This window comes from Camelus bactrianus, chromosome 11, assembly GCF_048773025.1.
Source record: "Camelus bactrianus isolate YW-2024 breed Bactrian camel chromosome 11, ASM4877302v1, whole genome shotgun sequence".
NCBI classification, from domain to species: Eukaryota; Metazoa; Chordata; class Mammalia; order Artiodactyla; family Camelidae; genus Camelus; species Camelus bactrianus.
The window spans coordinates 51,877,763-51,898,428 of NC_133549.1; the positions used below are offsets into that span (position 1 = coordinate 51,877,763).

The 20,666-nt window shown below is 40.8% G+C and overlaps 1 protein-coding gene across 1 annotated transcript in view; it reads left to right on the forward strand.

The window, feature by feature from the left end:
* PRKG1 (protein kinase cGMP-dependent 1) overlaps nucleotides 1-20,666 on the forward strand; it is a 1,107,715-nt gene continuing 1,087,049 nt past the window's right edge. Inside the window, exon 1 of the mRNA XM_074374026.1 lies at nucleotides 1-125. The gene's annotated coding sequence lies outside the window, so the exon portion shown is untranslated. The remainder of the gene's footprint in view (nucleotides 126-20,666) is intronic.

The window sequence follows — 20,666 nt, forward strand, 5'->3', positions numbered from 1 at the left end:
CCCGTGCCCTCGACCCACATCGGCCCGCGGACCACCCGGGCACAGGGCATTTCGGCCGAGCCCCAGACGTACAGGTCCTTCCACGACCTTCGACAGGCATTCCGGAAGTTCACCAAATCCGAAAGGTAGGCGCCGGGGCGCGGCCAGGCGCGACGGGCCGGAGCGAGGCCACCGCTCGGGGCGCGTGGGCCCGGTGGCCGTTCGGGCGGCGGCTCGGGGGCGGGGGGCTCCGGGCCGCGGCGGCGGGGGCTGCTGGGTGCCGGGCGCCCCAGCTCTCCTCAGCGCGCGGAGTGGGGGTGGCCCTGGCGGGCCGGGAATGGGAAGTGTTTATTTTTATTTCTGCCCATCACGTGCTGTGCCTGTCTCCGCGGGGCTGGGAAAGGCGAGCTCCTCGGGAAGACGCGCCCCTGTGGCGTGGGGGTGGGGAGCAGGAGCGTGGAAAGTTTCCTCATGCCCGCTAACTTGGCGGTTCTGCACCCGGCTGTGGGCGCGCCGTCTTCCCTCCGCGCACCCCGGTGGGGACGCCCACGCGGGGAGAGAACCCGGCCCATCACCGCGCAGGAGAGCTTCCCCGGGGTGACCCCCAGACCCTGGCCACAGGGCATGCTCAGTGCGCCGCGAGAGCCTCCCGGGAGGGGCGACAGGAGGCTGGACAGGGTTGGGTCCAATTTAAGGACTGAACTTGCCCAGAGCCCGAGCCCTACTGAGAAGGCGCAGAGAGGGAGGTGGGAGACGGGAAGGGGGGAGGGGCGGGAATGGGGTGCGTCTCCGCTGCAGGGCTCAGCCTCCGAGGGTCACTTTCCAGGCAGCTGTGATGTTAGCAAGAATTGTAAAGAAACCCCACTCTCTGGTTGTTCGTTTGCTCAGTTTGTGTCCCTTGCAGAAGTGCCACACTTTGGCTGTCCTGGGCTTGGAGGCGGCTTGGTGACCTTGCACCTGAAGCAGGTTTGGGGCTACTGTCAGACCTGTCGCCGGGTGGATAATGCCCCCCGCCTTGTCTTCCTTCTGGATCTCTCCCAGGAAAAGCTGAGATGAAGAGGGAGGGGAGCTATTTCTCTGGGCGCCTCCAGGCTCCTTCCTTTCCTCCTCCTGGCACGGTGAGAGCCAAAATCAAAGTTGAGTCTCTCCTTCATAGTGTTCAGGGGAGGCCGGGCGATTTTGGCCACAAGTAGGAAGCTCTTGCTCTCCACTCGCCGCCTTTACCGGAGAAGGCTGATCGATTGGCTGCAGCATTAAAGCGCCTCTGGACATTAGGGAGAGGAAGTGCAGACTCCAAAGCCCATTACTGGCTTTTAGTCTCTGGAAGTGCATGGCCGAAAGTGCATTTCGCAGGATATTGAATATTCCATTAGGCGTGCCTTCATGCCCGCCTACCTCTTACCCCTTCCCTCTTCTTAGATCACTTGGTGTCTGAGTTTGGAGCCCTCAGGGGACCCCTAAATTAGTCCCTCCCCCTAAGCTCTATGACTTTGAGGCCAGTACTTTTAAAGAGCATGTCTTCTTGTCCATCTCCATCCAGGCCAGTTACAGGGCTCTCCATGTCCCCTACTCCCCTGCTGCACCCCTTCCTTGTCTGTCTCTCCTGTGTACTGATTACAGCGTTTGTGTCAGTGGGTGGGGGAAGTGGGGCAAAGGGAACTGGACAGGGGTTAAGAGCTATTAGAAGAGGGCCAGGAGCTGGGAGTGGGTTGGGGGAGAGAAACAGTAATCAGGCAGATAGGATTCACCTTGGGAGCTACCAGCCCACCTTCAACCAGCGTCTCAACGGACAGCTTTTAGATATCCCAAGTGATACTCCACTTATAAAATGACACTGTGCACATGGCACCTTTTGGCCTGGGCTGCCTTGGAAGTCGCTGTCACAAGGAACAGTGGCATTCTTTCTTGTGTCAGGCCAGGACTGCAATCAGAGCTAATACTTGGCCTTGCTCTTAGTTGGGAAGCTGCTGCGTCTTGCCTCAGCTGAGCTGCGCATTCCTTGGGTGCTGCCCTGCCCCGCGCTCAGCAGCTGGAATCAATCTGCCCACCTCCTTAAGAAGCCACTTCATCAGCGGTCACCCGGCAGCTGTTTGCCTCCCAGGGCTGACCGACCGGGGCTTTATCACATTTTTGAAATTTCAGATCACAGTGTCTGGACTGTGCCCCTCAGAGTATCCAGCACCGCTTCGCAGCAAAGAGGAGATTTCACCGGGGTTTAGAGAGGACAGGAGAGGAAAATCTCCCTCCTAGAGTCCACTCTCATTCAGGAGCTAGCTCTCAAAGAGGCACTTTTATTTTCCCTGACGAGAACTCTCCCTAGGGCTGAGCAGTTTTGGGATGTACTGGGAGGAAATGGCTGATCTTTTCGTATGTACACATCATCTTCCTTTGCTGTCCGTCTCCCCCACTCCCAACATTCTCGTGTTAGGGGTAGGAACATTCATCAAAAGTGGCTCATGCGCAGTTGAGCTCGGGTGCATATTTGTGTCTGCAGCAAGTAGCTGGAGTGCTTTTCTACTTCCTTTCTGCGCTGATTTACGCTGGGAGTGGGGGTAAACTTTTTCCCACTCAGCACTCAGTTTTATACTTTCAAATGGAAGTGTGGAGTGTATTTTCAGCAAGTTGACTCATTAGCATTTAAAGAATTTTGACAGGTATAGAATATGGGGATAGTAACCCCTGAAATTAGGTTCTCATCCTAGCATTTAAAGAGACAGGACTAACTTATCATTGGTGAGACACCTTATTTTGGCCAAGAAAGAATTTAAAAATTATTTCCAGGATACAACATTTAACAGCAAACCAGACGCTTTCAAAATAAAAGTGTATTTTCTAATTTTCAGGTATTTCGATTTGGGGAGTCGTGTGCCATCACCTCCTGCATCTTTTGTTACTGGGCTTACTGGGGCTGAAAGAGACTGCTTTATCACAAAACTAATGTTCAATTGCTGTTCTATTGGATTTAGTGATAGCTATTCAGCCTGTGGGTTTGTTTCATACTTTACTAGGACACCCAGTTTTTATACTAACAAGAGAAGAAACAGATTTTGAAAGTATGGGAATTCTGTTGGTGGGCAGACTGAGCAAAGAGCCTTTGCCTATAACCGCTGTTTTAGAAAATGATTGCAATCTAAAATATTTACCTAATCAGCGATAAAAATATCTTAAGCATTTATTGCAGTGTAAGGAAATGGGAAAATTCATCGACTCTTGTAATCAAGTCAGTCCAATTAGCCAGATTTCCATGTGTCCACGGAGGGTATAACGTACAGTCTCCATTAAGAGTGATCTAAGTATCCAAGGAATGCTTAGATGAAAATTATACTAGGGAAAGGGAAGATCTGAGCTCTCAGCAGAAGTATCAAGTATACAGTAAGATGATCATGTTTAAAAAGAAAACATCCGACTTATTGCCGTCCTCATTTTCAGACCCCTTAGAAATGCCTAGTAGAGATCAAGTGATTATCACTGAAAACCGTCGGCTGTTTTGGATGACAGTGATGATGTTTTACATTTATATATCACTTTCTGCCAGATAACTTGGAGTATTTCACATTGTTTTCTGTGAGCTCTTGATTCCTTGCAATTTATTTACTCCACATCAAGAATAGCCTAATATCCTTAATTCTTCTCCTTAATTTTTTACACATACCTAAATTCCTTATTTTGGCCACCCAGTTAGCTCAGGGACTGCATACAGTTGTTGGTTTTAAATTAGCTTAAGCAAAGGCTTGAATCAATATTAGTCTGTTGCAGGAGTAATAGGTTGTAATAGTCTTCGAAAACCAATCAAGCTATTCCTGTCACAAATCCCTTGATTCTTGATGATGTAAATTCATCATTTGGAACTTGTACATCCTTCCACTGGGACATGGATGCTTTGGAATGGATGCCCCAGGTAACTCTTTGCCTTTGCATCTCTGATTCATTTCAGCTGGTGTAACCTTCAGACTAAATCAAGGGATTTGGCCTAATTTTGATATCAGCAACTTCAGTGAAATGAGTGCCCACTGAATCCTGGACCCATCTTGTTGTTCACATAGAAAATACACAGTACTTTAAAATAGTGTTGAGAAGGATAATAAAGACAGTTAATCTGAGCAATTTGAACATGGTTCCAAGCTCTTTACTCACAGTAGCTCACTGTTTTCCTCCATGGTCCTAAATCACATACACACTTTTCATGTGAGGCATCAGAGGCTTGGGGAAGTTGTCACCTGCCTATGATCGATCTCACGGCTAGGAAATGCCAGACATGTTTCCAACCCAAGCCTTGCAGTTTTTAGAGCCCTAATTCTCAACTGCTATACTCCATAGCCCTGGAATCAGGCCAGTTACATCTTACTAACTGGTGAATCCTTCCAAGTAGGAAGAAATGAACCTGCCCTAAATTAGAATAGGATTTAAAAATAATAATAATAAAAAGGTCTTAGAGCCAGCATGAAACGGACCTCATGAAAAAGCAACCAATGCGCTCTTGTATCCAGCTCGTATGCCTTGGGTGTGCTGTGCCAGGCCAGGGCTTCCTCAGGCGTCCCTGCTCCTGGGATTGCCATCATTCCTCAATCTTTCAATCTTTCTTTCTTGCCCACCTTCAGCTTGGTGTCATGTCACGGGTGGCGCTGATGAGTCCTGCAATTATGGAGCATGTGAAAATGACCTTGGTTGCTGCCTCTGGCTATCATTCACTGTACCCTTTGCCTTTTTCCTTACAGACCCGTCCCGCTAATCCCTTCATCCCTACCAATCCTCCCAGCCAAAGGAATTTATTACTAACTGACAACATACCCATATGTTAACCAGTTATCCTTTCTGGATTAAAATAGTAAAGTATTAACGGGAGCGTCTAGAAGAGGACATTCATTTAGTTTGCTCAAAGGAGGAATATTTATGGTGAGAATTTAGAGGGGAGGATTTTTAGGCAGGATGGCTTGTCCAGATCTTTGCCTCTTGCCAGATGTAATTTGAAGTAGGCAGGTTCTGAGCTTAAGCACCTCACACCTATTTTCAGTCAAAGAGATACAGGAGGCAGATAGTACCCTGGTTTTAGTGATGAGAAAATGGAGCAAATCATTACTGAAGTGCCTTTTAAAGGATCTTGGAAGTGGGACCAGAAAGACAATGTTAAGTTTCTGAATTTTGCATCACTACTGGAGTTGGTGAATTGATATCTCCAGCTTATCATCTATTTATGCTTATTATTTAAGACATACTCACTTTGTTTAGGGGCTGGTTTGAGTTGTGGAATCATGTACATTTTCCAGATATATTTGTAATACACCAGAAATTCTTGTTCCATCTGAATCACTGATATATGTATAGGTTGAAAGTTTCATTTAATCATTCATTCGATATTTGACTGATTCTCAGGAAAATATTTCTAACAGTCCTGAAAAAACAAAAGATGTCCTGTCTTTTTCCTCTTTCCTGAACAAATGCCTGTTTCCTGGTGCCCTCCCACCACCCTGGGTAGGAGATGCTGAGAGTGTCTTGAAAACCTTTCTTTTGATAAGATTTTCAGGTGATTTCAAAGTTGCTCAGAGGATGAATAATTATTTTCCTTTGCCATTGAGAATTTGCTTATCAGAGTTCAGGACCCTACGTTATCTAGGATTCCTGTAGCTCTTGGAAGTTACTGTGAGCACTGAGATAAACCAGGGATAGCATATCCTGTTTCACAAAAGTGAAAGCTCAGAAGTTTGGAAATTGTCACAAACGAGAACTGACCTTGAGCCGGGGTTTGTTAGTGTCCGTTGCTGTTGGGTCCCCGAGGAGAAGAGGGGCTATGTACACGTGCATTTACTGTATGAATAATGTCTATGTATATGTGTATGTGTGTATATACACGATGGATATACACACATCTACCCACACACTCAAATTGCCACTTTATTCATTTTATGATTTTTATACTTCTTACAGTAGTTATTGTTCTAAAACTCCTCTAGGTTGGCCCAATCAGTTTCTTGGGGAAAGGAGGATTTACTTCTTGGGCTGTTACTGTAAAATAGATCACGGTATCTTGCAGCTTGTCAAATGCTTATGCCCAGTTTTGGACACACAGTTCAATATTGTCTCCCAGAACAGGGTACTAGAACCAATCTTCGTTGCTTCTTGTTGAAGGACTTACTACCTTCTCCTTTTACCCAGTGAGGTGCAAACTTGTACCTCCCTCCTTTTCTTTGTTCTTGGATCTGCCTGTGTCTTGTCTGTCTCTTGTAGGTCCCTGGTTCTTCTCTTCTAGCTTGACATCTGTAACTCCTGCCAGATCTGTTATTTGCAAAAATCATACAACAGCAAATGCAGAGAGCAGAGGTCTTGGTCAGAATATTACTCTAACCTTTTAAAAATCTTTCATGTCTTCAGATATTTCAGATACTATGCAATTTGAATTTCTTAAAGTTTTAAAAATAATTGTTAATTGTTCACATTGAAAATATATAATGCTTTAAAATATTTTATCAATGAAAAATGGATATTTCCAGAAAATGTGTATCTTTGAAATAGATTTACTTTATAAAGGCTGATAGAACTATTCTCCTTTATTGCTGTTCTAAACAACAGGTTCCTTTTTTAAAAACTCTTAACTGTATTCTGCATCAATCACTGAACATTATCGGTGGATCGCAGACTTCAGTGTACATTATGTGGCTTTCATTTTAAACATTTTCATATTGTTTCTTACATGGGAGTATAATAGAAACTCATGCTACTTAGAAAATAGTATAGTTTTTTATTTAAATTGAAGTATAGTCAGATTACAATGTTCTGTCAATGTCTGGTGTACAGCATGCTTCAGTCATACATATACAAACATATTCCTTTTCATATTCATTTTCATTATAGGTTACTGCAAGATAATAAATACAGCCCCTTGTGCTATATATACAGTAGAAACTTGTTGTTTATTTTATGTATAGTAGTTAGGATCTGCAAATCTTAAACTCCCAGTTTATCCCTTCCCACCCTCTTTCCCCCCGGTAACCATAAGTTTGTTTTCTATGTCTGTGAGTCTGTTTCTATTTTGTAAAGAAATTCATTTGTGTTTCTAGGGCAGTCTACCCAGGCAATAGAAATAAAAGTAAAAATAAACAAATGGGACCTAATTAAACTTACAAGCTTTTGCACAGCAAAGGAAATTATAAACAAAACAAAAAGACGACCTACAGAATGGGAAAAAGTATTTGTAATTGATATGACCAACAGGAGCTTAATTTCCAGAATATACAAACGGCTCATACAACTTAATAACAAAAAATAAACGACCCAATCCAAAAATGGGCAGAAGACCTAAACAAGCTATTCTCCAGTGAAGGCATACAAAAGGCCAGTAGGCACATGAAAAAATGCTCAATATTTCTAATTATCAGAGAAATGCAGATCAAAACTACAATGAGGTGTCACCTCACACCAGTCAGAATGGCCATCTTTAAAAAGTCCACAAATGATAAATACTGGAGAGGGTGTGGAGAAAAGGGAACCCTCCTACACTGCTGGTGGGAATGATGTTTGGTGCAGCCACTGTAGAAAACAGTATGGAGGTTCCTTAAAAAAGTAAAACTAAACTTACCCTATGATCCAGCATTCCCACTCCTGGGCATATATCTGGAGGGAACTCTAATTCAAAAAGACACATGCACCCCATTGTTCACAGCAGCACTGTTTACACAGCCAAGACATGGAAGCAACCCAAATGTCCATTGACAGATGAATGGCTAAAGAAGTTGTGGTATGTATGTATATATATGTGTGTGTGTGTGTATATATATGTATATATATATATGAATACTACTCAGCCATAAAAAATAATAAAATAATGCCATTTGCTGCAACATGGGTGGACCTAGAGATCATCATTCTAAGTGAAGTAAGCCAGAAAGAGAAAGAAAAATACCATATGATATCACATGTGGAATCGAAAATAGTGTAGTTTTAAATTCAATCATATATATATATTTTGTAATGGATATACTAGGGATAAAACCTGGGATCTCATGCAATCAATACAAGGTTTATATTGACTGGAAAGTTTTAAAATGCTTTCTATAACTTGTCCTGTCCAGTGTGTTGGCTTCATGTTTAACCTTTTTTTAGTGCATACTTATTTGACATATTCTTGGAAATTAGTCCAGAAAAGTTAATAAGTTTGATACTAGGAGTTGACTTGCGTTGATTTTGCTTTATTGGATGAACCTGTTGATCAGTGTTTACGAGGATAATGTAAATGTGCTGATTCATGAGTGTTTGTTAAGGCAAATCCAGTGAGACATCTGCAGTAATTACCTTCTTAGGACTTAGTTTGAAATTTGTTTTACTTATAATAAAGGTCATATACAACCACAGTTCTGAAATTATGCTCTCAGTCAGACTTGTTGCCAATTCAAGCTGTCCCTCCTTTCCAGGTCAGTTTAGAGAGGGCTTCAAAATGTGTTTTAAATCCTCAGATGCATCTTCATTCGAGCAGTCTGACCTCAAATGCTGCAAAAATGCTGCCGACAAACCTTGTAAGGAATCCTAAAAATACTTGTATATTTGCATCTTACAAATACATGTGGGTCTGTTTGTTCAACTATATGATATTGTTATTGTCTGATGAGCAAATCCAAAGCCTTTGGGTAAAGGTTAATATTTTTCTTGATGCCTCTCATTGCCCTCCTGATGTGGGTAATGCTAATTTTATGCATCACACGACCACCCAAGAACTTGACTATTTATGCTAAAAACTCTCAAAATAGAAAATTCTTTTACATCTTAGGTTGTAAACCCCTGGGTAGAAACCAGGTCTGTTTATAGTAAAAATTCCAACCCAGTAAAACCCTTAGCTTACCGTAGTTTTCTCTTCCCACGTGGTAATTTTCAGAGACAGGGTAAGAAAAACACATACCTAGAATGTATTAAAAAACAAACACATGAAAAAAAAAAAAAGACAACCTTCTAGAGGATAAAAACAGTTCATATTCAATTCAGTCTCCTCTCAGAGAATAAGAACACTCTGAAATATCCAGTCCAATATTCCATGTCTTACACCAGATCTCAGCTGTGGTGTCATGACGCACAGTGGTGTGCATCTGATTAGCTGTGAGGTTAAAATGAGTAAATGACAGGTTAAAAGTCAAGCTTTGTGAATGATTTGTTTCCTAGAAAATAAGTTGAGAACATGCACGCATCTCCCTAGGGATTGTTTTTTTCACTCGCATTCCGATTGGCTTTCCTGACTGGGAGGATTGCAAATACATGTCAGGAAATTGTACAGAACCCACGGTCGGTGTTGTCTTTTCACAAGAGCGTATTGCACATGGGAACATCGTCCCTCTTGTGAGTCACTGCAGAAAAAAATGTTTGAGAACTTCTGATCTGAGCTGTGGTTCTCAAATATCAAAATCTTGACCCTGTGACTCTGAAAGCTACTTATTTATAAATAATGATCATTAGATTTACTGCTGTCTGCTTAGCACATGAACCTCAGAGCCACATCTCCCAAAGTGCGATATTCATACACTGGGAGCACCAGGGATGCTTCTGAGGGACACCAGAGATCATTTATTTTATATGAACAGGAAGAAATTTTAATGTATTGGAGGAAAATATGTAACAATCACGTTAAATCTATGCCATGTAGCTATTGCTGCTCAGAATAAGGCTTGATTTTAAGGGTTCATAGATTTTTAAAGGAAAAATGTATAAAAATACAGATCGTGAATAGCATAGACGTGGATACACAAAAGAGGTTTGGGAAAGATTGTTTTTAAAGTCATTTTCAACAAGGAATGAGATTGTTTCCATGCTTCCCCCACCCCCACTGTGACAATTCTGGCCAATTGAGTTCTCACGATACCTGTCACCTGTCTTTGGGTGACTCCTTGGATGGATGGCTGTCACACCTCCACCCCACCCCGGAATTGAAGTGGGGACATAGGTTAGATGGAACAGGCAGCTTTTATAAAAAATACTGTCTGATGCACTGATGATAAATGTCTGGTTAAGAATTACTCACTTTTATGTAGCATCAGAAAAATGTCTGACTTCCCCCCAGATTTATGAATTCCTTTGCTATGCTACAGCAAGGCCCATAGTGAACAGGACAGCTGGGAAATGACCAAGGGGTGCTGGGATGCTGGTCTCCATCCAGCCTGGGGTCCCTGGGCAGCTTTCTCTTCCTAGAGTGTCCCAAGTGCACTGTAGTTTCTCATCTCTTCCCCAGGGCTTTTCCTTGGATCCTGAGAGTCAGTGCCTATGGCTATGAAGGACGGTAGTGTGACATTTTGTAGCTGGAAATGCGTGATGGTTTTTTCTTTTTTTCCCTTCCTTCTTGTAAAAGTACAATTTGGAAAAAGTTTGGAAGGGGAAATCTTTCACAAAATACAGATTTATTTTCCTGTTATCTTTGTTCCTTTTACTTGAGGGAAACTAGATTAATCTAAAAGATAAGGAGTTAAAATTATTGTTAAAAATAGTTTTGTAGAAAAATGAGACAAATATAAGGAGAAAGGAGGGAATATATCACAGGCGGGAGGAGGAACTGGCAACAATCCATTCTTCTTTCAGAGCATAGTGCAGCCTGTCTCCCTGCCCACTTAGGAAGGAGATTCCTTAAGATTTGGATGTAGGTTCCCTCCAAAAGATAGGGGGAAAGGGAGGTGGAGAGAGGGCAGGAGGGAGAGCAAGTGAGAAGATTCCAAAAATCACCACAAGGTGGCAGCAGGAGCATAATATTTAGCAGTTCTACAGCTAGTAGTTTGAAATGGCCTTTAGTTGAATTTTAAAATATATTCTCAAAAAAAAATATATATATATATATATTTATTCTCAAACATATGACTTTCTTTTTTAATTGAAGTATAATTGACTAAGAATACTATAATAGTTTCATGTGTACAACATAGTGGTTCAATCTTTTTTTAGATTTTACTCCATTTAAAGTGATTATAAAATACCGGCTGTGTTTCCTCCCTGTGCTGTACATTATATCCTTGTGGCTTATTTGTTCTATACACAGTAGTTTGTGCCTCTGAATCCCCGCCCCTCCCCTCCCCCTCCCCCTTCTCTCTCCCCACTGGAAACCCCTAGTGTATTCTCTATATCTGTGAGTCTGTTTCTGTTTTGTTACACTCAATCGTTTGTTTTATTTTTCCGATTCTACAGGTAAATGAAAACATACAACTTTCTTAATATGAGAACTCAGCTGTTGGGAAAGTGTGTCATTGAATGCATATAGTTTTATAGTTTTCCAGTTAGTAGTGATTTTGGGGAATGTGTTTAAAAAGCCAAAATGCAGTGTCCTTCTTTGGTGTTTGTCTAAACCAGAAGAGAAGCAGAGTGCACTTTGTGTAGAGAACCCTTTGAACACTGCTGTCAGTCTGAGGGAAATTCCTAAAACCCCTGTGAGGGACTCGCATTTGGCTGAGAGAAGAAAACTGAGAGAAAAAGTGGAAAATCAATCCTAGTAAAAATGTATGTGTGAGGATATAGATTACAGGGAATGGCTGCCTACTCACCCCCCTTACCCCCTGTAAATGACCAAAAGACAATTATTGTAAGACAAAGTTAGATCAGCTATTAGGCACAATTTCTTATAGCTTCTAATAGGTTGTTTGATCTCCTTGATAATTCTGTGAACCTGCGATATAATTCAGTAAATCTTAACATGTCTATTGCAGTCTGAGATCCTTCTTAGAAAAAAACTTCATAGTCTTGTTAATATGATTATTTACATACATGTAAATATTTTCAAGAGAAAAGCCAAGTGTCTTATGGAATGCCCTAAATATAAACTGTCTTTCAACAATTTTAGGATGAAAAGATGAGTGTAGTCTGACCCTCCACAAAGGGGTAGATTGTGGGTCTGCCTAATGGACTGTAAGTTTTGGAATCAATATTCCCTTGGAATGTGCCATTCGGTCTTCCCATAAAAGGCTGTTTCGTTCAGTTTGTGACCTCTCTCATGTTAAAACCCCCAGAGGACTGGAAGTACAGTAGTCTTGCTGATGACAACTTCTGTAATTTACAACTGAGGAGAAATGTACTTATTTTGGCCTGCAACAGTAACTAAGGGTCAATGCCAAAGTGAAGTTGTACAGTGGGTAGAAAGAATTCAGTTTTGAATCAGTGTGATCACATGACCTCTTTCATGGGTTTCTTTGCCCAGATACTGCATTGGACTACTTAAGATAAACAAGCAAGTTGGGAAATAGAGAAAATTTAAAACTGTCTATTTTGATACCCTATTTGACAATAAGTTTCCTTTGTAAAAGGTGTTTTTGAAACTCTGCAATTGTGTTTATTTGAAGCTGTCAGTATATAAAACTGCTCTTTGGGGCAGTAATTTATATTTTCCCTAGGTTAGGGGGAAACTGTGATACGGTCTACGATTGCGTGAAATGATCAAGGGTAGATGAAATGTAAGGTAAGCCTCCTGTTGTCTGCAGGGCTAAAATAAAAAGAGAAAATTCCGTCGCTGTTAGACATGGTGAAACGAGAGAGATAAGTAGCAAAACCTTTTGTTTCCTCTGATCTTTCTGGTTTGTTATCAAGGCAAGACAAATCCCTGAAGTGTGGAGGCAGGGTTTGCAGCATCCTGCCTTGAAATCCAATGGTTCTCTGGCCCCACCAGGGTGTTGCTAGGGATGTCTGCTCGGGAGGAGACAGGCCGTGGGCTTGCTGGACTTCTTGTTATCAGAGTGATTAAAAAAGTTTCTTCTGTGTGGTTCTACATCCATATTCACCATTTTCAAATCTGGGCACTCTTTTTAGTTCCTCACATTTGCTGATTTAAGTCTTTTCTTGGGCTGTGACTACTTCCTTGATTGTTTTATTTGCAAAGTAATGCATGCTGGTTGTTACAAAATAGAAAGATAAGCAAAATTTAATCTTCTCGTCTGAATTTCCCCACCTATCCTCCAGCAGGCAGCCAATGTTAACTTTTCCATATGTTTATGCAAACCGTTTTGTATAGAGAACTTCCCTGCCCATTTGGAATTTTTGATTTGTTGTTTGTTTTTCTAACTGAAGTAGAATCATCCCATGACACTCCTCAACAACCTGCTTTTTTTTGTTTGTTTGTTTGTTTTATTACAGCTCCTAGGATTCTTTCCAGATCACATCAGTCCATATTAGTTTAACAGTCATGTACTATTCCATTGTATCCATGTGCTTCAGCTTATTAATATTGGCAGTTATTTGTTTTTTGTAAGCATAAACCACCGTGCAACTAATATTCTTGTACACACATTTCTTCATATGTCTTTTGTTTATATGTGGGATAAATTCCAAAGAGTGAGAGTGGTGGGTCAAAAAGTTGCTAAGTTTCAGTGTGACTTTTTAAGTTTGTGATTATGCATAAACTTTCTATATAAGATAAATAATCTCTAGACTTTTATATTAAAAATAAAAGGTATGTGAGTGGCATTGACAAAATCAATTTTCTACATTAAAGACAGAATTTTTTTAAAAAAATTAAACATACAGCCATAGCAGTAACATGCGGAAAGTTCTTGTTTATTTCTTTTTTATACTTGAGTTGTACTCGTGAGAACACTCTTTTTGAAGCAATGTTTACATGCCCTTTTTACTTTTCAGATTTATAAAGTCCATACTATGCTTTTGGTTTTATTTGTTTTAAGATGAATAAAACTTTTGAATTCCTACAATGTGATCTTGAAAATAAGGCTAAAATTGTTTGTATACACTGCTCTTAAATAACTAAAGTCCTTCTTTAAGAGTCACAATGATTTGTTTTTCTTTCATCAAAATACATTTTTGATACTTTAAAGATTCTGAGCAGCTTATTCCCACTTGGGAAAATAACAAACTCCAAATCTCTCAGCTATATTTTTTTAAAAGGCTAGTGGGAAGATTTGGACATATATGGTATTGGAACTACTTGGGGAAGCTTTCTTTTTATAGGATGGCAACCTCTGGGAGAGTTTTCTTTCCTTTTTTTGATCATTGTGATGATATTGGACTAGATTTACTGAAAGGTAGCTTTGCAAACATTTATTTGGATCAGAATTCAGTCATATTAAATATAATCAGTCATGAGGTTGAAGCCAAAAAGTGAAACTGATTTTGGAGAGTGGGAGGAGTAGTCTCAGAGATTTTAGCCCAGTCTTATAGAGAAATGACCTGACATTATCATGATTATTAAAAACAAGGGGTTTTAGAGACATAGACCTGAGGTTGACCTCTGACTCTTCCTGTACATTATGGCTGTGTGATTTTAAACAAATTGCTTTGCCTCTCTGAGCTTCAGTTTCTGCATCTGTAAATTTGAGATGATGCTACTTCCTCCCCTAAGGTTTTGTATATACAGGGGATACTGCATACGTGTTTCTAGAATAAGAAAAGATGATAAATGGAAATTGCTAAGTACAAGTGCTAGTAAATGTGTAACAATGGAAGATTTGAAAAGTTCTAGAGATTTTTTTGCAACTTTAGTTCTGGTATTAACACATTTTAGAACCTCATGCTCTGAAAGGATTTTAGGAAATATCCTTGTTCATCCCCTTTGATTAACAAAACATGAATGACAACAAAATGAAACAAAAATCTAGAGTTTCAGGAAGATTGTGATTTGCCAGCGACATGAAGCTTGTTAGTGACAAAACTGAGATCCCATGTCTCTTAAATACCATTCCAGCTCTCTTTAAATCCGTCTTAAACATCTTAAGTGATGAGCGAAATGAGGAAAACTAGACATTTGTAAATTGGAACAGTGGGACAAGTGGACATGAGATGGTTAGAGGCTGTTCCCATGTTTTATAAAAAATATAAAATGTACGTGTATGATCAGGCAGAGCAAAGGACACAAAATATGCTATTACTCAGTTTGGTACCCCAGCCAACTCTTGAAGACCATTTGTCTAAGTTTCTTAGAAGAGCTGTTTCTTAAAGGCTCTGGGTTAAATGAAACAAACACTGCTGTGAATTGCCCATAAAAGATGATAATAAGGCAGGGATGCTCAGTGGACTAGCTATGTGAGGCTCAGGGAGAGACTCTGGAGGCCCAGGAAGAACCTCTCAGAGTGGAGATTCTGTCTGCCTGGAGCATCTCCATGGCCGGGGGTTACTGACGGTTGTCATAGTCCATCAGGCTGGGAGCCTTATTTCCCAGGAGGTTTTCCATTCCTTCTTCCATTGTTTGTTGTTCAGTCGTCGTACATGATGGGGGCATAACTTCTCACATCTAGTGGAGCTGTAGGTCTAGAGATGTGGGCGCAGGCGCTCTGTGGATGTTCTAACGGTTCGGCAGACTTAATTTTCAAGCCCAAAGGCTGGAAGGGAAAGAGCTCTCACTAAACATTCCCTGTCTGTGCCTGTCTCCCCACGTGGACGTTCACCATGTATGTTTGTGTATTCTCAGTGCCTGTTTGCAGTTTAGAGGCTGATTTTTTATTATTATATTAGAGGTTTTCCCATTTGGACAAATACTAGTCCAGGTTTTATTTCTTCCAAGACATTTTCATCTGTCAGCCAATCAGCTAAGATAGGGGGAGAAGCATGGGAGATCCAAAGCCAATTTCTGCTCTTACCGGCCTGACACTGTCATGTAAGATACATCCAAAGCCTCAGCCTCTTCAGTTGTTAAAAACCTCATGAGGTCGTTGAGAGGAGTGAATGAGCTCATTGTGTAATAGATTTATCTTACTGTCTCGCTGAGTCTAGTCATTCAATAAATGTTAGCTCTCAGTGTTATTCTTTACTGGCCCTGCCTTCATTCACAGAGAATGTAATGACTTTTAACTCTGTGCCTGGATAGCCATGCCTGTTCTTCCCATATTTCTAACTCCATCCTTGGTTCTAATTCTGCTTGCTGAAATAGCTCTGACCCTATTTTCGGAGTCATTTCCTGAATCACAGATGGCACTCTGATGGAGGCCATATTTAGGACGTATTTTTCCTGTCATTTTTCATCCACAGTGTAGTCTCGGTTTTCTTGTTACAAACTTGACACCCCCTCCTCCACTCCCACATCATATTAGAAATATACCACCCAAGTATTAGATCTAGTGGTGCTGAGACCCCCCCCCCCCCGCAGCTATCTGATCTCAGTTGAATAAACCCAGGGCTTCTCCAACTGTAAATTGCATATGAATCACCTGGGGAATCTTATTAAATGTGGTTTCTGATTCCACAGGTCTGAGAAGGGGTCTGCGATGCTGTGTTTGTAATTAGCTCTCACGTGATGCACAGAACCTTAAATAGCAAGGGATTAATCGCTCTGATTCCTTCCTCCTTTCTTCTTTCTTCTTCTTTTTTTTTTTTTTTGCCATTCGAGTCAAGTTTTTCTATACAAATAAAGTACAGTCAGATATACTAATGCACGTTAATGTGTTAATAATACATTAATGTGCATTACATTATAAGATTAACTCATTATCTAGGAAAGCCTACAGGGAACATTCTAGTATTCTTTCCCCTTCTAGTCAAGAAACACACAGAACTGTTCACTGTAAAGGCTGCACACAGAGGCTGTGAAATCAGATAGGCCTGGGTTTAAAGCCACTAATATCTTTGTCATGTTGCTTGACTTCCAGGAACTTCAGTTTCTGTCTGTAACACAGGAGAAGAAGGCTCACCTGAGACTGATGCTATGCCAAAGACCCATCATACGCATGCAGTAAATGAGAGCTTTAATACCAGGGTTCCAGAGACACAGTCCAATTTGTCCCCAGATGAAAAAGACGATCCAGAAAGAATTTTAGTTCAGATAAAATGGGAAAGGAAGAAATACTAACCGGGCATTGGTGAGGACTTACTTTGTGCCATTTATGTGCATGAACTCATTTGCCCTTTACAGCAACCCCACGTTTTCTCATGGTGCCTCCAGGTAGGACCTACTCCATGTGCCCTGCGTAGATGAGGAGACTTGATCCAAACACCAACGACGTGACTTGCTCAGAGGCTCTGTGGGCCAGGACTGTCTGGCTCTAACACTGTATTAGATGATAATCACAGCAGGTGCACAGGGAGAACCATGAGGAAACTGACATCGTCCAGACCTTTGGATCATTCCAGTGCCCAGTGGTTCTTAAACTGTAGCGCATGTCAACATCCTGTGGGGGACTGCTTGTTACCATGGAGATTCCTAGGCTCCATCCCCAAAGATTCGGACTTCATAGATTTGGGAAATTTGGAACCAGGACATTTGCCAGATCATCCTGGAGACGTATTTCTGTAGGGGTATCCTATAAGGAAGGTGACCACGTGAATTGGATTCCCCAGGCTGCTATGGTGAATTACCCAGACTGGATAGCTTGAAACAACATGAACGTACTCTCTTACAGTTCTGGAGACTGGAAGTTTGAATTCAACGTGTCAGCAGGGCCATGCTCTCTCTGAAGACTCTAGGGGATTATCCTTTACCTCTTCCGAGCTTCTGGTGGTTGTCTGAGCTCTTTGGTGTTTCTGGTTTGGGGGTGCATTGCTCTAAATCTCTACCTTTGTTCACATGGCTTTCTTCCCTCTGTGTGTGTCTCAGAATTTAAGGCCCATCCTCAATCAGGATGGCCTCATCTGATTACATCTGCCAAGGCCCTAGTTCCAAATAAGGTAGCATTTGCAGGTTCCCAGTGGACATGAACTAGGTGGTGGGGTGGGGGGTAGTATTCAACTAAGTACATCAGACCATCGGTTTTTTTTTTAATCTTCTTTCAAGCCCAAGATATAAAGCTGTGACTTCTGAAGTCCGCTGAGCCCTGTGAAAAAGAGGTTTTGGAAGAGATGAGGGGTGAAGGACATAGCTGGATAATGATGCGAAGTTTGTGGAGGCTTTTCACCTGCCCTTTCCAGCTGCCCCCACCCTCCGACCCCTTTTTCTTATTTATCAAAGGGTATGGTGTTGACTGATAGTCCCTTGGTTCAGGTGAAAGCATCAGTCTCTTGTGGCTCCATGAAATGTCACAGATCTCTGGTGGATTATGGTTCTCTTGTTTTCAAGGTGTGAGTTTCATAAAGATTTGCAGGAAACCAAAATCGGGCTTCAAAGCAGAGACAACTAGTGATTTTCATTTCTGTAGACTGTAGTTTTCCTACCTGTAATTTTAAGGGGAAGGAAACTTTTATGCTGTAATTTCAACACTTTACTTCCCTGTAATTTTGGTAAATTGTTTCCTGAGGTTTACAAGGAACAAGTGGAATAAACCTCAGATAGATGTATTACAATAAAAGCAATTTTTCTTTGGCACATTTATCTAAACAATGTCAAAATTCAAACTAATTCAGAAAGGCTCTAAATGTTTCAATTAAAATTATACGTTTTGCAGCAGCAGGGTTTTGTTTACGTATAGACAGTTTTTAGGTTGACATTATTTTATGTATTTAAAAGTAGAATTTAAATAGTTCTCTCACTTCTGCCCCAAGCTAAAGTGCACACACAATTTTGTAACCTAACCAGAGCGTTTTTGTTAATGTAGCCTGTAATAGAAATTGTACCCTACCACTAAGAATTTAAACTTTGTCTTAAATACTTAAGTAGTGTTCAAAAGACAGTATGAATTAATTACATAGACTTATTGGTGATTTGGTCTGATAGAAATTAAATTATATAATAAAGGAAGTCTACCTATCATTTGAAAATACAGTTTTCCAATTTATGATAGTGTGGGTATATTTCTACTTGAATATATTTAATTCTCAAATGCTCCTCATCCAAGATGCTTCAAAGAATGCAGATTTTGGGGAATGGATTTGGGCTTCTTGATGATATAGAATATTTAATGATGCATTGTTCAATATGGACTCATTGAGACTTTTTGGAAAGAAAAATCTGTGAGACACTCATCCTACCTCAACACAGGTAGCCCTTCTCCTTTCTCAAGGTTGTATATTCCTTTTGCTTTGTTTGCTTCCTGTCCATCTGCTGCCAGACTTCTTTTTTTTTTTTTTTTTTTTAAGACAGTTTGTCTTCTCATTGCTGGAAGACATCTTAGGAATAACTCAAATGGCCATTTCATTTTATAGAAACTTTACTGGAAATGTCCTCCCTGTAGTGGGAGAAGGAAGAGTCAGCAAACGGTGGCTCTGTTGGGACAGGTGACTAGCCCCTGTTTTGTGGACATTTTCCAGGGCCATCTTTGGTACTAACTTGTGTACAGGTAATTTTAAAGGTAGATGTGGAATTCCATGAAGCAAGTATAGTATAGTAAGTCCTGCTACCTAACCCAAGTCACTGGCTCTAGGATAAGCATCTTTATCAATTTTGGGGTGAAGATATCAATGTCATCTTAAACAGATTTGAAGAGAGCAAGATGCTGTGAGTGTTCTTTACATTGGGAAACAGAATCAAGATCCCAAAAGGCTGTGAAGGGCCAGAGCAGTGGCTTATAATCCTAATATACCCAGTGCTCTCCTCTTCATGTCAGATACTCCCTAATACTCCCTGACTACCCTGAAGTGAAATTCACAGATAATATAATTATGTGTGTATATGTGCATAGTATCCTAATGATACTAAAAAAAAAAAGAGAGAGAAAATAATGTACAATCAAATACTGTATGGCATAAGAAGCAAGTTCTTAGATTGTTCAAATTGGAGATGACCACGGGAAAGGACTACACAGTAAATTGAACTGAAGATGTGAAGTGTTTGTACCTTTTCCTGGAATCATTTCATATAACAACTGAAAACATATAATTGGTACTGGTCACTCCAGTGTCACTAATGGTGTTTCTGTCTAGTGATCCATTTTCGAAAATGGTAAACAACTCTCTTTCAAGTTTCTTGCGAAGTGAAGTATCCATTTCCCTTAATTTACATGGTAGTTGCACTGCTGGTAAACTAAATATAGCTTAAAGCCATGCAAAAATAAGTATTTCACTTACATGTAGTAAAACAGATTTAGGTTCTAGGCTTAGATAATTGTATGTGGATTTCTTCTTCTGCATGAATGACCAGATGGAGATTTTTAAAGTTGTTTGGGTTGTAGAATAATTCTTCAATATATGATATTCTGTGGATTGCAGGACATGGTGCTAACCGTAATATCCAAAAGGTACCCCTCAGATTTCCAAAGTTCCCACAAGGGGGCAGTACCACCCCCCACTGAGAATCCTTAGGCTAAGGGTTCTCACTTTGAAACTATCTAAGTATCTGAGGGGGTTAATTCTTTGTCTTGTGTATATGTGGAGGGGGCATAAAATGGTGGAGGTGGTCTTGTTCTGTGTCTTGCAGGATGTTTAGCAGCATTTGAGCCTCTCCTACATGCCAGTAGCACCCCATCCCCACCACCAGTTAGGACAAAAAAAAAAAACAAAACTCCAGACACTGGAGTTGGGGTCTCCTGGAGGGCACATTCACCCACAATTGAGAATACTGAACTGAACAAAAATATATCTTAATGGAAATTGGGGGAAAAAACTTTCCCCTGGATGGAACCATGAAACAGATTTCACAGATTTCTCAATTAGAAGTGACGTCATGGAAGCATCTGTGAAAAGATTTTGGAACTGTTTATAAGTAATTTATGAATCAACCAGGAGACGTGATTCATATACATAAATACATGCACATATTGTTTAAATTTTTTGTCATTTTTGAACATTTATTTTTACCCCATTTTACTCAATAAAGGACTTGTGGCCACTTAAGAAAAAGTGTCATTAAGGGAAGATGTGCCACTGTTGCCTTACTCTGAGCTGTGTATTCCCACTGGGGGCATTTTGCTCCATCCTGGGTACTTTAATGGGGACAG